The following is a 6000-nucleotide window of genomic DNA, read 5'->3' as shown; positions in this document are numbered from 1 at the left end:
GTGAAAAAAGAGAACACCCAGAATTTAACCAAATTTGCCATATCTCACAGATTTTAAAGAAATTAACTCAAATATGAAGTTTTATAAATATTTAATGAAGATTGATAGAATCCTGGGCATTAGATATGATAACTCAGCATAAATTCACAGTTAATGGTATGCATAGTTTACTGAACGTCCTGAATACAAAATTAAATCATAAAATTTGCATATATCTAAGTTAAATTGTTTAGAAGTGCTTATATTTACTCTTCGCAGTCATTGAAACTTTTAGATCATTCCTGATTATTATTTATGGGGTGTTCGTGTCCTGTCGATAACCAAAGAGTAAGCCGTAACACCTAAATCTGCTTTTTTGTCTCCACGGCATAAACAATACAAGCTAGAAATACAAAAATATATCAACAAAACTTACAATAGTGTGTTCTATCCTGAATGTGTATTATAAAATTCCAAACTGCTAGAAACAGCAGAATAATTTAGGAAATTTGAGGCTCCAGGGCAACAAACATAGAAAATTGCCTACCCCCTGGGTCATTAAACAAATAATTTAACATGTAAGTGCTATGATTTTATGATTTTAAAGTTGTTGATATAGAAAACAATAACTATGCTTGTAAGTTATGCAAAAATCAGATGTTAGCAGTCATCTCTAAGATTTTAAGTGCTTTTATATCCCAGACTGGTATCTGCATACATACAACTATTGCAAATTTAGCTTTGTTTGAACACTTCTAGTATATCTATTAGCTAAATTGTGTCAGATACTTAGTATATGGTTATAGATAATACTGTTGTGACAAGAATTCTAAATTGACCATTTGAGGCAGAAAATGTGAATTTTGATTGACAAATAGGCATACAATAAAATGTGGACTGGAGACAGAGGCAGGATTGGATACTTTATATAATCTTGACTGTTGTAATGATGGACTGCTAAACATTACATTTATAGTATTCTGATATATTTCAATATGTTATCAAAATAGTCTTAAACAGGTTCGAGGCATTTTATATCAGAAAATATGTAAATAGGGTAAGCTGGCAATAATTAAAGTCTTGTTTTCAAATACTTTTAAAAATTAAAACAGGGGAAGGGTATAAAATGTACAGTAAAAAACACTTAGTGTATACTCAGTGATTTCTTTAAAGCTATAATTCTGATAAATCAGTACTAATGTGAGAAAAACTGATTTCAGAGAGTTTTCTTTTTGAATAAAGGTTTATATAGGTTGCAATTTGTAAATACAGCTGTTTCTCAAATCAGGCCTGTTTTGAGGAGATTTAGAATATTCATAGAAAATTATTTCTGTTTTCATACTGGTTCCCAGTTATGCTCTCTGTGTTCCATCTCACAGAGACATAACTGGGGAATGTAACAAGTAAATATACATGTGCATATTGTTTACATTGAAATCTGTGGTAACCTTTCACTCGATGTAGGGTTAGTTTAGAAAATTAGTGTTAGTTTTAACTCTGAAACGTTCAGGGCATAAACGTTGAAAATATGCCGCACAGCGCTATTTTTTTACCTTTGAAAAATTGTAGTGCATATGAACTTTTATTTCTAGGATAAGATTTTTTTCAAAACTTCATAGTAAAAATGGAGTTCCTATTGTCAATATTTACAGAAATGCAACCTAAAGCCACGACCTTAGCTGTTCATACGTTCTTGTAATGGTTATTCTGCCTAACTCACTAATATCGCATAGTATACCAAATGTAATAAGCCATGATATTTGCAGGCTTATGAAAATACTAGGGTACACATTACTTGTTGTTCATACATGATAGTTGCTGTGTCATATTGGTTTTTGTTTTTGTTTGTTTGTTTATTGTTTGTTTGTTTGTTTGTTTTGGTAGTTGGTTAGTTTCTTTGTTTGTTTGATTTTGTTTTGTGTGGAAGGGTTCCGAGTCTTTAATTAATTGAAGTTTAAACTTTAATACCAAAATCATCGATTTATTTCATTGTGTTGCATATTGCAACAATGTACCGGAATCTACAATCAAATTATTATGACTTTACATTTTTCTTTTTTTGGTAAAGAAAACTACATAATGCTAAGATAGTGAATACCATGTTATTTAATAAACTATCAAAGAGTTGTGTACTATGTGGATATGCCATTTCATGTACATCTATTATCTTATTGTGACACATTTTGTACATGTATCCAGACGAAGTGATTAAAGAAAAATATGCAGAGTAAGATGAAAAATAAACAGCATATTCCACAATATCAGAAAATGCAGGTGAAAGGAATATTAATGTAAGAAAACTTTGAATAGAACATACATCTTGTTTATTCATTTTTAAGGCAGTCCTAGATAAAAAATAAAAATAAAAAAAAGGCGACAAAAACGGAATACTCATTGGATGAGACAGTTGTTAGGTCTCAATCGAAAGGCAGATATTGCATGAGTTACATGTATTGGTATAATGATGTCCATGTATATGTTTATATTTTCCCTTACAATGTGAAACAATGAGATTTTCTCTAATTGATTGATATTCGATTTCATGCTGCAATCATGCATCGGGAAAAGTTATACTTTGTCGGTACTTATTTTCTTAAAAATATTATTGTTCAAAGGGGATATATTTTGTATAATCGGAAACATATGCATTGTTCAGGAGAAAAAGATTTACGAAATAAAATCATTGAGATAAAGAATGCTTTGGAACACGATTTTAAACGGAATTTTAAACTAAATTATTTATGATACGTATACGTAGATAATCTTCTTGCTTTGTGTATCTTGAAATAAAATTAAAATTTCCGGAAGTCCTAAAAATGATACTTTACTGCATGATATAATTGTACATTCTATAACAAGTGCCTTGTATACGTTACGTATCTTAAAATCGACGTTTTTCATCATGATGTTAACCACCATGTGCTTTGAGATGTCAAAGCACATATTTACACTATAATTTTGTAAATATATAAATATGCAAAATATGGTGTCTTTCGTAGCTAGCTGTAAAATGACTGTTAGAGGCCTGGTATTCAGTACTTGCTTGCAAGTCTGACAACGTCTTTGCTAGATGTCTTTTGCCTGAATCCGGTCCGATGTGTACTGATTGATATACAGTTTTCGAAAAGGGTAAAGTCATTAGTTTACGACTTTTAGCTAGATATTAGTAACTGCAAATATTTTTAGATTTATATTTACTTGCATCTTTTGTGGTTTTAATTATTTGTGTGCTTGATCTTTCTGACGAATGCAGCGCGTATATATTTTCTACCAGTGTGTTCTTAATTTTATTTGTGAAAGGACAGTGTTCCTGCAGGTGATGCGATCGTCATTGCTTTCTTTAATTTATAATGTTTATAATGAATCTATAATCAAGTGGATATCGTTGTTTGATGCTTTTCATTCATCTTCTAAGAAGTCCAATTTCATTCTGGAATTACCTTCATTAGAAATTTGAAAGACAAAATTGTTTTAGATCTGCTTTAGCACACGATAATTTATGGTTTACTCTCGTTGTTTAGAACACGATTGACATGACATTTTGAAAAAGTCGAAACAGTCCAGTGGTCACGAACTGTGTTCCTTCCAAATACATTTTTCTCCTGATGAGTCGAGATTGAATGCCTTAAACAAAAGTTGGGAAATTATTGGACCCTGACTACGCTCCTGTCTCAAACTAGTGTTGAATAAACTCATGACATATACATCACTTCAGACTGGACTTTTCAAATGTTAAACTGTGAAACTTGGTATTAAATATGTAAAATATCTATGTTTATTTTTTTTTTAAATGTATATATCTATATAAGACGAGAAGCATTCAAATCATTTTATTCTGCAATAAAGACGATAATATCATGACATTTTAAGTACTAAGGATTGTCTTCTCCAAGGCATAGATTACCTTAGCAATATTTGATACAACGTTCTAGAATATTGGGTCCTCTATGCTCTTCAACTTTGCACTTGTTTGACTTTCTAACTATTTTGATCTGAGCGTCACTGACGAGTTTTAATGGGACTGGCGTATCAAATTAAACTATTTACCACACATGAAAAAGAGAAATAAACGAAAAGAAAGGTATTGTCTGAAGACATTGTAGTAACTAGAAACCGTCTGATTTTGTGGTTGACAATCCTTTAGCACTTCTATCTATGTATGCAAAATGACGTGAAATTGTCAGATTCTTTTATATTAGTTCCGTTGTTCCTTTTAAACAGACGTCATAATGATTTGGTTGATTGCTATGACTTCTATACCAATGAGTAAACTCCTCGTTAAAAACTGCATGCTTTTCTTTCGATGAACCGATAGACATGACTTCGTGGCTTATAATCGAGAGACACTTTGTTTATATTATCTCGTGCAGATTGATAAAAATACTTGACGTTTTACAATACAATAAATTGAATTTACATCATTAAATGATTTAACGGCAATGCTCAATTTCTGCATTTTGGCATCCAAAAGACTGCCAAAACAAAAACATAATCCTCTCAACTTTTGTTAAGTTTCTATTAACTTGAACGTTTTTATGTGATTATTTTTGAAGGGTTAAATTTTTCGCAGTGGTGTCTTGCCATGGCTTTGTTTGGACTTGTTTGTTTGCTTTTTGGCCTTGAATGTTTGTCCCTAATATTTTATTAACTGTGCATTTGCATTCAGATATCGCAGATCAAATTTATTCGTTCATAGTGTATTGATTTTTGTTTTTTGATTGAGTTAAGCCTGCCAATTGATATTTTATCGTGTGTTTTTCTATGTTGTGATGTTATGCTATTGTTTCAGAAAAAGGGAGAACGTTTGGTACCATTAAAATCCGCTGCAATTGTTTGCACCTGTCCTAAGTCAAGAATCTGATGTACAGTAGTTGTCGTTTGTTTATGTAATTTATGCGTTTCTCGTTTCTCGTTTTTTTATATAGATTAGACCGTTTTTTCCCCCGTTTGAATGGTTTTACACTAGTAATTTTGGGGCCCTTTATAGCTTGTTGTTTGGTGTGAGCCACGGCTCCGTGTTGAAGGCCGTACATTACCCTATAATGGTTTACTTTTTTAAATTGTTATTTGGATGGAGAGTTGTCTCATTGGCACTCACACCCCATCTTCCTATATCTATGACTTCAAAGATTTCAAAATACAATAATGACAAGCTTGATGAGTCGGATAACAATAAACTGAAACATGTGCTAAAGTGATATAGCAGACTGATACCGCCTGGGAAAAAAGTAAAATCACAAAAAAGCTGAACTCAGAGGAAAATCCAATCGGAAAACCATAATCACATGGCAAAATCAAATGACAAAACACATAAAAAACGAATGGACAAGAACTGTCATATTCCTGACTTGGTACAGGCATTTTCAAACGTAGAAAGAAACAGTATTTAACCAAAGCGGAATCACAGGGATAAAAATCTGCTCTATCACCCTATCAGGTGGTAGTTATTTGTGAAGTGTTTCGAAAAAAAAGACAGATTCGGCTATTATAAGGTTCTATCGTATCGGTCATTGACAGTTGATATTCAGATATGTAACAATTGAGGAAACGAGAATGGAATTTAGACGATTTGAACACATCATACATTGATCACATATTTTACAGATGCTGCATAGCAGTCGTCATGGTCATAGCAGTCAACCATTAGTTTAAAAGGAACAACGGAACTATAATAAAAGAAGCTGACAATTTCACTTTATTTTGCATACATAGATATAAGTAGATGTGGTATGAGTGGCAATGAGACTACCTCATTCTTAATAAATGAGATAACTTAATTGTTAGTATTACTGACTGTTAATTTTTTCTGTGTAGTGTTTAAAAGGCCTGCCACGTACATATAAGTATTTTTATTTGTATCTATCTGATGAGTTAAGCCTTTTTCATTTGAATTTTATAGTTCGTTTTTGTGTTGTTTTTTTATTTTTAACCTCGCCCCATTCTGTATGTATGTGCCTGTTCTAAGTAAGAACTTGTAATTTAGTGATTGTTGATGTGTATCATTTTTTGTTCATATTTTGT

Source organism: Mytilus galloprovincialis, chromosome 6 (assembly GCF_965363235.1).
Source record: "Mytilus galloprovincialis chromosome 6, xbMytGall1.hap1.1, whole genome shotgun sequence".
In the NCBI taxonomy this organism is placed as follows: domain Eukaryota; kingdom Metazoa; phylum Mollusca; class Bivalvia; order Mytilida; family Mytilidae; genus Mytilus; species Mytilus galloprovincialis.
This window is presented reverse-complemented; position numbering follows the sequence as displayed.